This window comes from Myxine glutinosa, chromosome 10 (assembly GCF_964187855.1).
Source record: "Myxine glutinosa chromosome 10, kmMyxGlut1.1, whole genome shotgun sequence".
Taxonomy (NCBI): domain Eukaryota; kingdom Metazoa; phylum Chordata; class Myxini; order Myxiniformes; family Myxinidae; genus Myxine; species Myxine glutinosa.
The window spans coordinates 93,231,131-93,250,036 of NC_136270.1; the positions used below are offsets into that span (position 1 = coordinate 93,231,131).

Genomic DNA, 18,906 nt, shown 5'->3' on the forward strand with positions numbered 1-18,906 from the left:
GGTGGGAGGGGGGAGGGGGCGGGGGAGGGGGGACCTGGCAGAAGTACCCGGCATTGCTGGGCGGGGGAGGGGAGGGGAACGGGGGGGGGGGTGGAGAGAAGGGGAGGGGGTAGGGTGGAGGGGGAAGGGAGGGGGGAGGGGGGAGAGGGGGGAGGGAGAGGGGGATATATATATATCTTTGGCAGTGTGACTGTCAACCCAACGGGATTCTGGTCTCGATACGACATCGTTCTGACGATCACGGAGCGTGGATCGACTTTGGCTTGATGCCGGGATAGAGACATTGGGAATGTTCTTTTTTCGCTCACTTGGAGCACAGTGAGTTACATTGTACGAAACTGATGGTACCATCATAGGAAATATATATTGGTTGTACAATTGATTACGATTATTTTTTGTACTGTTATTCTTGTGTGATCTTAATACAATACTTGTTTGTTGGTAACAATTGGTGTGGTTTCACCATTGATCTTTGACATACAGAATAACACATCTTTCTGCCATGATTCCTCTTGGGGCTCGGAGGTACACCGTGACTGGGGTTTGGGGAGGAGCACGTAACAGAAATTGGGGGCTCGTCCGGGATTAAATTCCCGAACATCCTCGTCTGGGATTTGAATTCCCTAACATTCCCAAAATTCCCAAATTTGGAATTTTTCTAACATTCTCAATTTATTTATTTTTTAATCAGAAATTTTTTGTGTGAAGGTTAACAGGTGCTAACTGATAGTCACCATGGTGTTTGACGCAGAAAAGTTTGCGGCGTCCCCTAATGAGGCACATTTCCAGGCGTTAAAAAGATCGGAACTCATGATATTGGCCAAATATTTTAATTTGGAGGTCCGAGTTAATATGAAGAAAGCAGAGATGCAGACATTGGTGGTAGAATCTCTGGTGGGACAAGGAACATGGAAAGAGGTAGCCTTGGATTGGTTACCCGAGGAAAAAGGAAATGTGGAGCTCTGGAAAATGGAGATGCAACTGCAGAGCCAGGAAAGGTTAAAAGAGTTGGAATGGAAAGCGGAAAAGGAAAGGGCAGAACGAGAACGAGAACTCGAGGAGAAAAGAGCTGAGGAAAGGAGAGCCAAAAGGGAGTTAAAGGAACGGGACATGGAGTATCAGAAGGAACCCGAGGCAGACCACGAGTTTTTCCTCTGGGCCTACTTGCGCTTTTTGCAAGAAACCTGGGCATTTGATGTCCCAATGTTATGCCCTGAAAAGGAAAAATCAGGAGCGGAGTCAAACTAGTACAACTCCGAATGCATTGGCCAATGCGAGAAATCGTCCTTGGAGGACAGTGCCTTGTGAAGGTTCCCATGCCAAAGTTACGGCATCACAGAACGACCTTGTTCAAGAGGGTTACAAACCTTTTATTTCAGAGGGGTTTGTGTCACTGAATGGGGACTTGACTAACCAGAGACCTGTTAGGGTATTGAGGGACACAGGAGCACATCAATCTTTGATGCTTGAGGGCATTTTGCCATTGTCAGAGGAGACGGCAACTGGTGTTAGTGTTCTTTTACAGGGGGTTGGTGGCTATGTTAAAGCTCCACTTCATGTCATCCATTTAAAGTCTGATTTGGTGTCAGGACCTGTCACCGTAGGTTTACAAGCCACTCTTCCTGTAGAGGGAATCTCTTTTATTATCGGGAATGATTTGGCCGGTGGTCGAGTTTCTGGTCATCCAATGTTGGTTGAAACGCCCAGTATGGAAAATAACACCGCACAGTTAGAGCAGGAGATTCCGGGTATCTTTCCATCCTGTGCAGTGACTCGTGCTATGGGTAGGAAGCGCTCTGAAGAGAAGGAGAAGGAAGGCGATGTGCATTTGAGTTCCTGAGAGGTATTGGAGGAAAATTCTGAAAGAGGTAATAGGAAAGAGAGTGACATCAAGGAACCTAAGGAAAAGGTGGCATCTGTAACAAAAGAGGAAATGGAGTGTCCGTCGGAGACATCTGGGAACGAGGTTGAACAAACGGTGCTGGTCCGAAAGAGACATGTTGAAGAACAACACGGAGATTCGGAGATCCGGAGTTTGATTGATAAAGCCGTTACAGAGGAAGAGGCTATGAAGATACCTGTTGGTTACTTCATGAAAGGGGAAATACTCATGAGAAAATGGAGACCACCGGAGGTGCCAGCAAATGACGAGTGGAAAGTTCATTACCAAATTGTGGTGCCACCGCCGTACCGGAAGGAGATATTGAGTTTGGCGCATGAGACACCTTTGGCCGGGCACCTTGGAGTGAACAAGACATGTGACAGAATATTGGTACATTTTTTCTGGCCAGGATTGCGACGTGATGTGGCGGAGTTCTGCAAATCTTGCCATTCTTGCCAGCTGGTGGGAAAACCTAATCAGAGAGTCCCATCCGCACCTTTAAAACCAATTCCAGCTTTTGAAGAGTCATTCAGCCGTGTCATTATTGACTGTGTAGGCCCTTTACCTAAAACCAAGGCTGGACATCAGTATTTGTTGACCATCATGTGCGCCTCCACAAGGTTCCCAGAAGCAGTGCCTCTGAGGAAAATTACTGCGGCAGTTATTGTGTAGGCCTTGATTAAATTTTTCACTTTGGTTGGCCTACCTAAGGTCATCCAGTCTGATCAGGGTTCCAATTTCATGTGAACGCTTTTTCAGCAAGTGGTACACCTGTTGGGAGTGTGAAGGAAGTAAGATCAAGTACTTACCATCCCGAGAGCCAAGGCATGTTGGAAAGGTTTCACCAGACATTGAAGAATACTAGGGCATGCCCGTACGTGGGTGCCCGTTCCTTGCCAAAAAAAAAAAAAAACGCTACCCGTACGCTCTACCCCGCCCGTACGCCCGTACGCCCGTAAACAAAAAAAACAACGCTCTTCGCTTCCGCCCTTCGCTCTGACTGAATTGGGAGAAATAATGCGCATAAGAAATCGAGAAATTATTATTTTCTCCGGAAGAAATCGAATTACGAACCGTAATGGCGCACGCGCTCGGCTCGGCTCGTTCTGTGATTGGCTGCCGGAAGTGAAGTCTTCACTGTCCGGAAGGTCGCAAATCGCAGTTACGATGAATCGCAAATTAGTTTTAATTAGTTTTAAAACATAGTTTAACGCCAACATAGTTTGCCAACGTGAAATAAATGAATACGCTCTCAAATGTGCCGTCCGAGGCAGAGTCTGTTCGCCACGTTCGGCACACGTGATAGCTCGCTGCTCTCTGATTGGTTGAATCGTTTTTTGGACATAGCTCGGTAACTACTTGTCCGATTAATTTCAAACCTTGAAAAGGCACATCCTCGGGTCCCCAGCAATATACCTGGCAAGTTTAAAGTATATCGGACCCGTGGTTGTCGAGAAACAGCGGTCACAGACATACATACATACATACATACATACATACATACATACATACATACATACATACACACAGAGATTACTGGAATTATAGATAGATGATCAGAACGTATTGTTTTGAATGTGACAAGGATTGGGATGAAGGAATACCCTTATTGTTGTTTGCTATGAGGGAATCTGTTCAGGAGTCATTGGGGTTCAGTCATTTTGAACTTGTGTTTGGACACGCAGTGCGAGGACCATTGAAATTGGTGAAAGAACAGAGGCTAAAGGAGGAGTCACAGTCAACAGTGGTGGAGTATGTGTCAACGGTTAGGCACAGATTGGCAAAGGCTTGTGAAGTTGCGAGAAGCAACTTGAAAGTGACACCGGATAAAATGAAAGTGAGACAAGACGAGAAATCTCAGATAAGAAATTTCAGTCCTAAGGACCGGGTGTTAGTGTTGCTTCCTGTTCCAGGTCAGCCACTTCAGGCGAAATATTTTGGTCCCTCTGCAATCGAAAGGAGGGTTAATGAAACAGATTACGTCGTGACAACTCCCGACCGACGGAAAAAGCGGCAGCTGTGTCATGTCAACCGACTGAAAAAATATTATGAGAGGAAGCCTGTGAAAAAAATGGTTCCTGTCTCACCTGTAGTCGGGGTGCAAGAGAATCCAGAGGTTGAGGCCGGTGTGAAGTTTGATAACTTTGATGACCAGGCTTGTCCCAGATTGACGAACACGGAAGTGTTGAGTCATTTAGATGAGAAATTAGGTCATTTGACGAGGGAACAACAAGGACAACTATCCAGCCTAATTTCTGAGTTTGCACATTTGTTCACAGATGTACCTGGTCGTACTGACTTGGTATATCATGATATTGAGGTGGGGGAAGCCACTCCTGTGAAGCAACACCCCTATCGGATGAACTCTGGGAAGATGGAGTATCTTCGGAAGGAGGTTCAGTATATGTTGGTTGTTGGAGAATGACATCATCGAACCAAGCAGCAGTGAATGGAGCTCACCATGTGTGTTGGTTCCAAAACCCGATGGCAGTTTTCGCTGTTGTACGGATTTAAAACGGGTTAATGCAGTGACCAAGACCGACTCATATCCCATCCCGAGGATTGATGACTGTATTGATAGAATAGGCCCAGCTAAATTTGTAACTAAATTTGACTTGCTGAAAGGGTATTGGCAGATTCCTCTTTCTGATAGAGCCAAGGAAATCTCGGCTTTAGTCACACCAAATGGGTTGTATCAGTACAAGGTTCTTCCCTTTGGATTGAAAAACGGGCCTGCTACATTTCTACGGCTGATTAATAAGCTCATTGCAGACCTTGAGGGGGGTGGAGGCTTATCTGGATGATGTCATCATCCACACCATGACCAAGGAAGATCATCTTAAACAAATCATGCATTTTTCAAGAAATTGACCGAGGCAGGGTTGACCATCAACTTATCTAAGAGTGAGTTTGTAAAGGCACAGGTGGTGTTCCTAGGCCATGTAGTAGGTCAGGGTCAGGTGCAACCGGTGACAGCCAAGATAGAAGCCATTGATCGCTTCCAAGTTCCAAAAGGGAAGAAGGAGCTTATGAGATTCTTGGGTATGGCTGGTTGGTACCAGTGGTTCTGCAGGAATTTTTCTGATGTGGTCGCCCCTGCAACGAATTTGCTGAGGAAAGAGACCAAGTTTGTTTGGGATGACAAATGTCAAGCTGCCTTTGCCCACGTCAAAGCGATATTAATGAGCTCTCCTGTCCTAGCAGCCCCGGATTTTCAAGAACCATTCAAGTTGGCCATTGATGCAAGTGATGTGGGGTCTGGGGCAGTTCTATTACAGGAAGATGAGGATGGAGTGGATCACCTGGTGTGCTACTATTCCAAAAAGTTTAACAAACACCAGGCAAATTATGCCACCGTGGAAAAAGAGACCCTTGCTCTCCTGCTAGCGCTTCAGCATTATGAGGTGTATCTGGGAACTACTACCTTTCCTATTAAAGTCTTCACTGATCACAACCTCTTAACCTTCATTCAAAAAATGAAAAATAAAAATCAGAGGTTGATGAGATGGAGTTTGGCTTTGCAGGAGTTCAACTTGGAAATTGAGCATGTAAAGGGCAGGGACAATGTCGTTGCTGATGCTTCATCCAGAGTGAACTAACTTTGGAAATTCCTGTAGGTTGTTTGGAAGTTTTGTTGCTTTATTTTGGGGAATATTAATTTTTGTTGCTCACGTGAATTGACCATTTGGGTGTGAGTTTTACTTTTGTTTGTTAAAAGGGTTTTTGCAGGAAAAGAAAGTTTTCACTATGTTCAAACTTTCTTTCTTGGGGGGGGGGGGGGGGGGGGGGGGGGAGTGTTACGGATTCGTCACTTCCGTTGTTGTGGTTTTCATCCACTGTAAACATTTTTGGTTGCATGTACTATTATTGTTATCGTTTAAGTGAAATAGAGATACCTGTTTTCAAATATATATATACATCATATACACACACACAATACCAGCACACAGATACACACACCCTTATACAAGTTGAAGTTGTCCATAATGGGCGTATAATCTCCATAAGGTTTGTTGTACAATTCCTACAGATATCACGAAAGACTTGGAGACACTTTATAAAATGTGAAAGATTTGTAACAGTTGTTCTGAAGATCACACACCAACCATATCCAACAACCAAGTGTGCTCAGTTTATCCACGCCCATTTTATCCACGCCCATTTTAGCCACGCCCAGGTTATCCCCGCCCAAGCCCCGCTATGGCCAGTCCCGCCTCGAGCCGCGGATAACGCGCTACTCGCTGTTCCCCATTGTTCGCGGTCCTGACATTATCCAGGCTCGTTGTGGATCGAGTCCCAGAGCCCGTTCTGCGCTCCACCTTCTCTGCTGTGATGTGATGTGAGCCGGTTATTCTGACGAACTGCTGGGATCAGCTCGCTACCCTCAACGTACCGCATCTGCGAACGCACCTCCTCTTTCCTGCTTTTAAATCACGATGTTGTAAGAACAAGGTGCGTGCGGGTGCGGGTGCGGCTATCATCTCGATCGTAGTTGTGCATAGCTTTTCCGCGTGCTGGTGTGCGGTTTTGCTCGATTCTCTGTGGCTGGTGTGCGGCGTGCATATCATTGAAAAAAATGCGTGCCCCACTTTGCCTCACACCCCCACGTGCGCTTTACTGGTCCATGCACGTAATACTAATACCGTGGTCCGTACGTAATAGCGTGGTTGGTGTTCTCTTCTGGCCTCTGTGCTGTGTACGGTCTGTTCCCCCCCCCCCTCCCTTCCCTGCCCCCCACCTCCCCTCCCCTCCCTTCCCTGCCCCCCACGTGGTATGTATGTGTGTATGTGTATGTATGTATTTGTGTGTATGTATGTATGTATGTATGTATGTATGTGTGTGTGTGTGTATGTATGTGTATGTGTGTGTGTGTGTATGTGTGTGTGTGTGAATGTGTGTGTATGTATGTATGTGTGTGTATGTATGTATGTATGTATGTATGTATGTGTGTGTGAATGTGTGTGTATGTGTGTGTGTGTGAGTGTGTGTGTGTGTGTGTGTGTGTGTGTGTGTGTGTGTGTGTGTGAATGTGTGTGTATGTATGTATGTGTGTATGAATGTGTGTATGTATGTGTGTGAATGTGTGTGTGTATGTGAATGTGTGTGTGTGTGAATGTGTGTGTATGTATGTGTGTGTGTATGTATGTATGTGTGTGTGAATGTGTGTGTGTGTGTGTGTGTGTGTGTGTGTGTGTGTGAATGTGTGTGTATGTATGTATGTGTGTATGAATGTGTGTATGTATGTGTGTGAATGTGTGTGTGTATGTGAATGTGTGTGTGTGTGAATGTGTGTGTATGTGTGTGTGTGTATGTGTGTATGTATGTGTGTGTGTATGTGAATGTGTGTGTGTGTGAATGTGTGTGTATGTATGTATGTGTGTATGTGTGTGTGTGTGCCCGTGCAAGAAAAAGCAAAATAACTATTCGATCTTTCATTTTTCATTCATTTTGAAATCTAAAGGATAAGACACACCATTGTCTTCGTCATTCATTGTAACAATTGTCCGCGTCATGTTGGAATCGGTACCAAATTCTGCAGCCTATTGAATGACCACCTGTTGCCTTGGTAACAAATCCAGAGCATGTAATACAGAAGTGGCATCCAGATATTTATGCTCATCGTGTCTCATCTTGGTTTGATTCCTGACCCAACTAAAAAGTGTTGTCTTGGGATTTCACAGGTGGAGCTTTGCATCGATAGGTGTGCTTTACTTCAGGAAGGGACGTTAGGCTGGCGTGAATGTTACACCTCAGTCGTTTTTGAAAAATGAAGTGGATTGTGTACTTTTGTCCTGGCCAAGTTGTAAATTCCTGCCATTATCTTTGAGGGGGCACTGCATCGGTGGCTTTAATCCCGCTCCCTCCCACACGTATAAATGTTGCCAGGTGTTGACAAGTGTAGCAAGAGTTCCACATTTCGTCACCACTTACCCCACCTCCTCCACTCTACTCTCTTCTGTGCTATAGCAATTGGGGTTTGAATTTGTTTGTTAGTCTCCATCACCTGACTGTTGGTTGCATCATTTATGGGACCACAGCTGCCCTAATGATGCAGTTCTCCATGTGCACTCACTAGGACAGAAATTTGGATTTTGTTGACGGTGCCAACGACGGTTACCAACAGTTTGTAAATTACCCCGTGGGATATTTGCAGTCCACCTGCAATCTCCAGGTTCACAGTGCGAGGGATGGCGCACTCATTGATGCAATGCCCTCCCTGCGACGGGGTTGAGAAATCAAACTTCGGCTAGACAGCTCAAAGACGAGTTCACAACCTCCAGGCTGTCCTGCTAATCCTTCAGGTGCTGACGGAGCTGCTACATACGCTTTAAAGAGCCTAAATGAACCAGACTTGGTGGTGTAATGGTGAGAGCTTCCACCCTGAGTCTTGGGGGTCAGCGGTTTGAACCCGACCCCGACCGAGTCGTTCCAAAGACTTTCAAAACGGTACGTGCTGCCTCCTTGCTTGCCTCTGAGCATTTAAAGAGGATGGAGCACGGACAAACGACCATGACGCGGGCTCTGATGGGCCTGCGAATGTGTCTGGTGGCCTCCTGTGATGAAATTCCTTGTAAGGGCATTGGTAGTTATTTATTTTATTCAACATGAGGTGAGGGTCAGAGTGGAGATGCGAGTTATTGAAATGCTCTTTGCTTTTGGAGTTTCACAATGGTTGCTTTGACTTTTTGACTTCTTTTTCGCTGCTTCAACTCACGAAGAATTTTCCACCTCCTCCAATCGGGAGGCATGGTTTATGCTTTCACTTGACCTTTCCTGCCTTTTAATTGGACTAAAAGTTTATGGCATGCTGGCTTGTTTCGGTCAGTCTGTGCGATGGAAGCGGGCCGACAGCAGCATTGAGAGCGGTGGAAGGAAAGCTGGGTGCAAGAGAACGGATGACCTCGGTGGTTTTCACAAGTCATACGTGCACCTGAGCACCACGTGCTATTGTATATTTATTTGTTTACTTGTTTGTTTATTTATTATTTTCAACGCGATGCACGTGCACCTGTAATTGTGCCTTGTGGTTTCGCCTCTCGCTGTTTGTGACGCCATCCTCGAGCACGGCGTTTTACCTTCGCTGAGCGCACCGGGGAGACTCTTTTCCTTCTTTTTTTGTGGAATGTGCCTTTTTGGAGAAACGTTTGCAGATGTTGGTCAAGGGGGGGGGGGAGCTGCCTAATTCTCCGGCTTCTGGGACTCGTGCGCAGGGAAAGGGGGACGGAGACTTGTTTAAACAAAAAAAAATACTCGCAAAGATGAGAAAAACGTGGCCGCACTTTTAAACTTTGCTAACAAACGCATTTGATTGTTTTTTTGCGACAGCACAAGTGCAACTAACTATCTTTTGTTTAATTGTTTCGACAACAGAATGTTTCCCAACTGTGGTCAAAAATGATGCGATCGTGCATCTTGGCAGTTTTCCAGATTTGGAATATTTTTAATTGCCGAAGATCTTTGATGTTTATATCTATATCTATGACAGTGCTGTCTGTCATCATTATCCGTGTTTGTGAAGTGGTAAATGCAGCTTCAAGTTCGTTATCCTCGTTTGACGCTCATATCTGTGTGCTTCAGCTCGGGCTGTGATGCAGCTTGGTTTTTGCAGGTTTATAATAATAATAATAATAATTCATTTTATCATTAATAATTTATCATTAATAATTAATAATAATCAATCATTAATAATCATTAATTATTAATATAATCATTAATCATTAATTATAATTAATCATTAATAATAATATCATTAATAATTAATTAATTAATAATTTAATAATTTAGTATTTATTAATTATTTATTAATTAATAATTATTTATTAATAATTTATCATTGCTAACTCTTTCTCGATCCTTAAATTAATGGTTTTGTCCTTGCTGTAATATCCTTAGGATACGGTTGTTTCCTCTTCCTTGGTCTAATGCTATGTTAACTCGACCGCATTGGGGGTGCGGTGGTTCATTTAGATATTGTCATTGTACCATACTCTTCACAGAGCGTTGGTGCTGCAGAAGCGGGTTCTTGGCAAGGGTTATATTAGGTGGTTTGCCATTCATTGCTTTTTTGTAATTTTTGTCTGTGCTCTGTCCTTTCAAATGCTGGTCGTGGAGCAAGGAAGCGCAACATACCCTCTTTTTGTCATTGGTATGATTCGGCCGGGGTTCGAAGCGCCGACCTCCAAGACTCAGTGGACGCTCGAACCATTACACCACAGAGATCCGTGTTAATAAGTCTGCAGGGATCGTCCTCAAGGTTGCCATCAGAGTCCTCAGAACATAATTGCCATCTCCTGCCCCATCATCGTCGGCCTCTGGTTATCGCTTCATTGCCGTTATTGGCACGACACTGCAACAATGACTTTCTAAGTCATCGTCCGCAATATGCATTGAAGACATGCTGCTGCAATCAAAGTCTCATTTGTTTGACTCGCTCCAACCCGTTTCAGACCAAGAAGCCATGTTGTACTTGTTACATCGCAACATGGTGGTCGTGAGATGTTGGATTTGAAGATTTATTTACTTTTGGAGAACTTCAGAAATGTTCTCATTTTCCCTAAAAGGAGATGGAAGAGGAGGTGGAGGAGAGGGGGACACATCACGCACATGTGCAGCACACGCAACGCATCACACACACACACACACACACACACACACACACACACACACACACACACACACACACACACCACAGCTGTTCTTACAGAGAATCTTCTGGTCCTCCAGCAGCCACGGGCTGCATACAGAACACCGCAACATCCCTTATACAGCTGAGCTCTGAGCTCTACCCAATGTACATGTACCCAATGACCACTGGCGTTTATGGTGTATACCCATTGGCCAAAGGCACAGAATTTCAGCTGGGGACAATGAATATATTCAGGCTGGTCTCAACATGAGTAAAGGTTATTTGAGCATATTGTTACGGACACGGCTTAGATGTTATGATGGGCCGAGCGGAATGGCCGCCGTGTTCGCACAGTTTACCCGATTCCACCCGACGTTGACCAAGTCGCGCTATGCTAAATCAATGAAGGAAAGGACACAACGGCTGGGATAAATGAAACGACACAAGGGGTACAGTTCTCAAGACCTCCGGAGGAGGATATAATTAGTGGGGGAGAAAAGGAGTAGATTACAAGGTAAGAGGTAAAGCACAGAAGAGATAGGCACTTAGACACAATCTTATCTATCCCAGACAGACCACAGACAAACGGAACAAGACTGACTTACACAGGGATTGATGGCAGGGAAGGACAGGCAGTCGATAGCACAAGGTGCACCTTGGCTCAGGGACAGGATAAAGCACGGTCCAGTAGATGCAGGGAGGTATTGCAGCGCTCGGAGGTGGCGTCTCTCTTGCTTCAAGCTCAGCGCGCATCTGACGTCACCTCCCTGTTCCTGCGCATGCTCAGCGGGGAGTGACACGCCCTCGGCTCGTTAGCTCCGCCCCAGATGGGATCGGTCCGCCGCTTCTATTGGGTGCGGGGGGTTACCGGGCTCCGCCCTTGACGAGGAGCTGACAGCGAGCCCCTACGTGGTAACCCCGTCGAGCACATGCTCAATGGCGGCTAACCAAGCCGGAGTGAGGACGCGCACTCCCCGCGCCGCCGTTGTTGTTGTTGCTGTTGTTGTTGTTGTTGTACCATGAGGAAGAGCTGCGGGGAGGTATTGGGAGGTCCTAAACTTCCTAACGGTGCCATACAATCACATTCTGGTGCAACGAAGAGTCAGAATTAATGGAAACGAGTCCTTAACTGACATAGACTAAGAATAACTAGCAAGATGTCCTATAGTTGTCTACGTGAGATGCGGTGGACCTGGATGCGACATTTAATGGGGGAAATAGGGGAAGGTCGGGTCTACAGAGTGTTGTTTACAGAAAATGGGACTAGGGAATGGGGGATTGGGGATAGTTGGGAAGTATGGAGGAAATAGGGGAATATTTACAAGCGGATATGGATGGAGGCCAATCTCATATCCGCAACAATATGTTGTCTGATGTTGAGTAAAGAACCTACCGTCTCTTTGGTTTATTTTAGATTTAGAGTTGAAGGCGTTGTATTAACAAAATACGATTCCCCACCCCTCCCCCCTCATTTAATTGATTACTTGACAGATAAACATGGAACTCACGGCCCCCCTTACACTGTTCACTCAATCGGAACTCACAGCCCTCCTTACTCCGTTCACTCACTCGGACCAATTCACAGCCCTCCTTATGCCGTTCACTCACTCGGAATAATTCACGGCCCTCCTTACTCCGTTTACTCACGCAGAACAACTCACAGCCTGCCTTCCTCCATTCACTCACTCTGAACAACTCACAGCCTGCCTTCCTCCATTCACTCACTCTGAACAACTCACAGTCCTCCTGCCTCCGTTCACTCACTTATAACAACTCACAGCCCTCCTTACATCGTTCCCTCACACAGAACAACTCACGGCCCTCCTTATGCCGTTGACTCGATCAGAACAACTCACGACCCTCCTTACTCCGTTCTCACTCAGAACAACTCACGGCCCTCCTTACATCATTCACTCACACAGAACAACTCGCTGCCTTCTTTATACTGTTAACGCACATGGAACATCACACCGCTCACACAGCACTCACTCACACAATTCACTCCACAGTTTTCCTTGATCACTCCCTCGTACCACACTAGTTTAGTAAGAACAGTACAGATTATGAAGTTTGGATTATGTCCAGACAGCTATTTTCACTTGTAGAAAGAGAAACTACACAAAAACATTTTATTCATTCAATTTTTTGGGGGTCTGTCAGGATCTGGGGCCGGGAGTAAATGGGGCAGGCTAGGAGCAAATTCTCTATATTCTGAGGTGCACACACACACACACACACACACACACGCACACACACACACGCGCGCGGATCGAGGCACTGTGGCCTGTTCATATAAGCACGTACAATGTATTGCATTACAACGAAATCTCAAGGCACCAAAGTTTACCTTTAAAAAGGCCTTTGTTCATCCATCAGTGTACTTTCTACCTTTTTAAAGGAAGGAAAAAAAATTTAATAGACTGTAGGCCTAACAGGAGGAGTGCTACTTTTTAAATTCTATTTTTTATTTGATTTATAGTGCCGTCCTTACTTGGAGATTTGCCCACGGAGTATACAGGTCTGACTGGATAATTATTTCATTGTAATAAATTTCCACTGGTGAATTATTTTCGTTTTACTCAATAAAGTTACACTTTGTGCACATTCCTTTATATTTTCTTCACTCGATATAATTGTTGGAACAGTAGAAAAAGGTGTGTTTAATGTTTTGGCAAGGTGGAAGGAGAGGAAGGACAGCCTTGCTAAAAGCTTGGTAAAATATATCCACTGAGGTACATGAATCGCTGATGTCTTAAATTTTGTCAGAATTCACTCCAGATTTCGATACTTAAGTGTATGGGATCCGGTCATCAAATCTAGATTTCGATTATATGCTTTATTTGGTCCACGCGAGCAAATAGTGTTTACAAGCCAAGGCATGTTTCAATAGGCTGAAACAAAATGGCGGCTTAAGCACCCGGCGATGTAGCAGTGGGTTGACCAAGATGGCGAACCACCAATTTGGTAAAGATTTTTATGTTTTTTTTGTTTTGAGCACCTCGTTAATCATCATCAAAAAGGGTGTTTTAACATACCCAAACACCCATTTTTCATTCCTGTACTCCCTTGGAGTCTGTTAAATATGCATGCAAAGTTTGGGGCTGCTAGTTTTCATGGTTTTGGAGTTATGGAGGAGACACACACACACACACACACACACACACACACACACACACACACACACACACACACACACACACACACACTTTTGCCTTTTATTATTTTATATGAATGATCGTTTTTAAGGCCATTTTCCCCGCTAGAGTGGGGGTTAGCCTTGCGGGCCCCATGACAATCATGGTTCCCTGTTTGAGGCAATGTTTTTATGGCCGGATGCCCTTCCTGACGCCAACCCTTGGTCACGCTCTTACGATGCGCAGGGATACGTTGTACCTATTCTAAATCGGGGTACTCACCGTGATCATTCATCCCAGCAAGCTGGTACTCAACTTGCCGACCTCGGAAGGATGACAGGCCGAGTCAACCCCCCTGGTGTTAATTCAGCGATCGACCAGGATTCGAACCCAGGATCCCAAGCCGGCACCCTAACCGCTAAGCCAACACTAGGCTGATGAATAGATGAACATTTATCTTCTCCCCTTCCATTTCCCCCTTTTTAAAAAAAATATTGCACAAAAATAGGCAGACCAAGTTCCTGATAGGTATCTTTTTCATGTGAAATATAACTTGGCCCTATTTTAACAAGATATGGCATATTTGAGAAGGCTGAATTATTTTCCCTGTAAATGTGAATAGCCTGTCTGTTTTTATTTTATTTACGTCTTCTCTATACTGATACTATTTAACTTGTACCTCTCCAGTTTTTCTCGTCTGATGAAAATGGCTACTACTCGCTGTATTTCATGCTTTCCTAAGAGGTGAGAAACCTGCTCGGTGATAATGACCACCAATAGCATGAAACCTTTCTGATGATCATGTGACTATCTCAGAGGGAGGCATTGTCACCATTAAGACAATGTTCCTTTATTGTGTATTGTTGCATAATCTCCCATGAGATGAAACGGTGAGTTGAAATTGTTCTTAATTGATATATATAAATATAATCAATTAAGGACTCCACCTTGCTACCAAACCAATTTGTGCATTTCCAGAGAAGGTGATGTGTGTCAGGCACCCTTGTTTGTGTGAAACCATGTAACCATTGCTGAGTTGCACGTAGGCCAAAGTCACCGCAGCAGTTGGGAGGATGGGGGGAGTGGAGGGGATCTCTAGATACACAATAAAACCACACTTACACAGACAACCACAAGTTAGATACTGATCAAGCCAAAACAGTTGCATGGCATGAATAAATATTTTGCACACAATTCACAAGGCCTCTGGAATACCTTTGTACAATGTATCATATGCAGGACACAGATAATCATTGGCATTTGTTGCTGGTATTTATGGATTGAAAAGGCAAACATTGTATATCCCTTTTTGACCTACTCTCAACATTCATGTGTTCTAGCTCACATGTTACAATAGTTGAAATCATAAAAGAGAACAAAGCTCTGTGTGTTCTGTGCAAAAGTGGGTGGTGTTTTGAGAAATGGCAAATCTAGTCGTGGGTTAAATTCCAGCATAAGGTAGCAGTATTGCAGATTTAGATTCTAATCTTCAGGACGTCATGCTCGGCTCAGGAGAATTGCAGTGTCAGGTAAAAACCCAGCTGGCTCATTAACAAACTTCAGGGTGGGATAATCTGCATTCAACACACATGGTCTGCCGTGTGACCTTTTTAGTCGACATGCGATGTGTTTGCTGACCATTCTCATATCGGGCAAAGCTGACGCAAACACAATGCTTCCCTTATTGTCACAATCCATCTTTCTGTTTGTCTGGCTGCCTGTTCACTTATATTTTGGACATCTTGAGAAGGGCACATTGTAGGGCCACCAAACCTGACAGACATAATGGAGGCCATGTGGGGAGTGTCATTGATTGTGGTGGAGGGAGGGGCAGTGCCAATTTAGGGGAGCTGGGAGGGGACGAGGGGGACATCTTTGTAATGGTTTACTTGATCGTAACCAAATTTAGCACCCATACTGGGGGACAATGTTGAGTAAAATAAGGAGATTCAGCTATTCACAGCCCTATGGGCTGCAGTGCTACCACAATTGATCTCTAACCTTGTGTAGAAAGTGTAGTATGGACATTGCATTCTACCTTGGACATCCTGCTTTCTACTCTCCCAACAATGGATGGAAGCCCTCGATGTCAGACATGAGACCAGGGCCGTCTCTCTTGACATACCGCAAGCTTTCGATACAGTCTGGTATCCCACCTTGCTCTCCAAACTCTCTGCCTATGACATCCAAAGCCATCTCCACTTTCGGATTACTGACTTCCTCCACTCTCGTATCCAATGTGTGGCTCTCAACGGAACGCTTTCTTCTCCTCTCGCTGTCGAGGCTGGAGTGCCCCAAGGCAGTGTTCTTGGCCCCATCCTATTCCTACTTTTCATCAATGATCTCTCTTGCTCTTTGCAAAATCCTCTTATCTCTTTGCAGATGACCACCCTCTGCCTTGACATTACTGATCTTTCAGACAGACAAGAAAGGGAGCAGCCTCTTCCCTCTCTTCAGACTATGACAAAATCACAAACTGGGCAAACACTTGAAATTTGTTTCTTAACCCTAAGAAATCTCTCCCTCTCCCTCTGAAAGAACCCTATTGCAAACCCTCCCATCTACTTTCTCAACAACCCTCTCAAAGAAGTCCAGTCACTCAAACTCTTGGGTCTCGCTCTCAGCCATGATCTTTCTTGGGCAAACCACATTTAAAACTTGGCTTCCAAAGCCAGTCGCCTTCTGGGAATCCTCTGTTGTACAAAGTCCTTCGTTGGCATACCTGAACTCATACCCACCTGCAAGGTTCTCCCCTCTGGGCTGGCACCCCTGCCTCACACCTTACTCAGTTTAACATCGTTGAAAACGAGGCCTTCAAGATCATTGGACTCTCCCATAATGAAGGTGGATCTATAGGCCTATAATTTCGCCATCGCTAACAGGCCATTCATCACCTGTGCTAAAAACTCTATTTGGAGGCGCATGGACCATGTGTGGCATGTCTGCTAACAACTTTTTTTGGGAAAAAATTACATGGTGCAAGAAATCTTGCATGACCCTTATTGGAGTGGCCTTGTGAGCCATTCCATTCTCGCAGGAGGAAGCTGACCTTATTGTCACTCTTAATTTTATTGGTTGTCTCTATGAAATATGGTCTTATGTGTGATGTCTGTCCGTTCCCCTATATCTTGATAACAGAGCATCATAGAGTGACCAAACTTGGCAGACATAATGGGGACCTCATGGGGAGTGTCCATGAGATGGAGGAGGTGATTATGGGCAATGAATTAGGGGGGAATCTTTGGAATGGTTTGTCTTCACAACCAAACATAGCACCCATAATGGGGGACAATGGCGTGTAGTAATTTTAAGAGGAGATCTCGGAGTTGGAGATCTCGCGAGATCTTGGAGACGGCGGCAGGGATTTTCGAAGCTCCACACGGTCTCCACGTTTTTCGAAGTTAAGTCTGTTCACAATTGTATTTTGTCGAAACTGTATTTATCTTTCGGTGTGTGAAGTTATTGTGTGCAACTTTGGTTGTTTCTCGGTGTTTATCTTTCATAAATTGATCGTCTGTTTGCCGTGTCGCGAGCAAGGCCTTGTACAGTGTGCACTGTACAACCTTGAGGCTTTGTTTTTCTCTCAGTGGTCCGTCGTTTGTGATCCAATAACTTTCGTTCTCTGTATTCCCAGTCTTTTCACCCATAGCCTACTTCCTTGTGTAAATCTCAACTAAAAAAAAAACAAAAAAAAACATTTCCTTCTCTGTTCTCATTCGTTTATTCATTCTTATTCGTTCGTTCGTTCTTCGACCACGTGTTTCTCCCCCATTTCCCCAGATAGTTTTCACTCATTAACCTTCAATGTTTACACTTTCCCCTCAAGTTATGTATTCCGTCATATTTTATAACACCTTTTTCTTCTTCTTCTTTAAAAGGCTGCTTTCGACTTGCTCACCAAATCAATTCATCCCAAAAAAAATATCCATCTCCTATAGTGCCTTTGTTCTACATTCCCTAAACTCTCCTGCACTCCATCCTCCATCCAGCGTCCTTAAACGTATTTTTAACTCGAAGGTCACAAGAAACTCGTTTTGCAATAAATGTTCGTTTCCCATAAATCGTACACTTTCAAAAATCCAATCTCACCCCTCCCCTCCAAATCTTCCCCATAACCCCTCCCCTCCAAATCTTCCCCATCACCCCTCCCCTCCAAATCTTCCCCATCACCCATCCCTTTCAAATCTCCCCCCTTGCCCCCTCCCTCCTAAACTACCCCCTCACCCCTCCCCGCCAAGACGCCCCCTCGCCCCTCCCCTCCTAGAATCCTGCCTCACCCCTCCCCTCCAAATCTCCCCCATATCCCATCCCTTTCAAATCCCTCCCCTTGTCCCTTCCCTCCCAAACTCCCCCCTCACCCCTCCCCTTCAAATCTCCCCACCCTCATTGCTTCTCAATTTCCCCCCGCTCACTCCCCCTCCTCAAAGCGTCCTCCCCGCTTCTTCCCCCTTCAAACTCTCACCTCCATCTCCCCCAACCTTCTGCCTCGCTCTTCCCCCTCCTCAAATAACACCTCATTGTGGCTCACCCAATCACCATCAAACCTTTTGTCCGCCCCATCCTTCCCTTTCTCCGAGCTATTCTGAAATCTCTGACACACCTTCAACAGCTCTCCCTACCTCTTCCACCTCTTCCACATCTTACCCTACCCCTCCTCCCCCCTGTTCTGTATCTGATGCTCCCCCTTCCTCTTCATTAACGGTATGGACCTCAAACATCCGGGGCCTTCGTTCAAACTTAACCGATCTCTCCATACAGGTTGCTTCTGTCAAACCAGACGTGATCTGCTTAACAGAAACTTTCCTCCTTTATGATGTCTCTGATTCCATAGTATCTCTCCCGGGCTACTCCCTCCTCCGGTATGATAGACCTGAGCCTCGTCCTGGAGGCGGGGTTGCTATCTTTATCAAAAACTCTCTTCCTCACTCGCCCTGCACTGCACTCTCTCCACCTCACCCCCAGGAATACCTCTGGCTACGGCTTCCCCTTCGCTCCCACCTCTTGTTCATATGTGTGTTGTACCGTCCACCAAACAGTGATGACTCCATCTACATCTCGCTGTCTGATGATATGGACCAACTTCTATCTACTCATCCCAACTCTCTCTTCCTCATATGTGGTGATTTCAACTGTCATCATGCCAGTTGGCTGGGTGTGGGTACCTCTCTCACCAGCCATGGCTCCTCAGCAAAGGACTTCTGCGACTCACTGGGACTGACACAATCTGTCAATTTCCCGACCCGGATCTCAGTCAACGGAACATC

General features: G+C 45.4%; 1 protein-coding gene across 6 annotated transcripts in view; it reads left to right on the top strand.

Moving 5' to 3' along the window:
- Window positions 1-6,092: 6,092 nt before the first annotated feature.
- Window positions 6,093-18,906, top strand: part of LOC137433960 (uncharacterized) — a 97,064-nt gene continuing 84,250 nt past the window's right edge. For 5 of the 6 annotated variants that reach the window (XM_078785902.1, XM_068126485.2, XM_078785901.1 and 2 more), the window contains exon 1: window positions 6,093-6,334. The gene's annotated coding sequence lies outside the window, so the exon portion shown is untranslated. Of the gene's footprint in view, window positions 6,335-14,329; window positions 14,387-18,906 lie in introns of all 6 variants that reach the window. The other variant, XM_078785903.1, reaches the window with a different exon arrangement.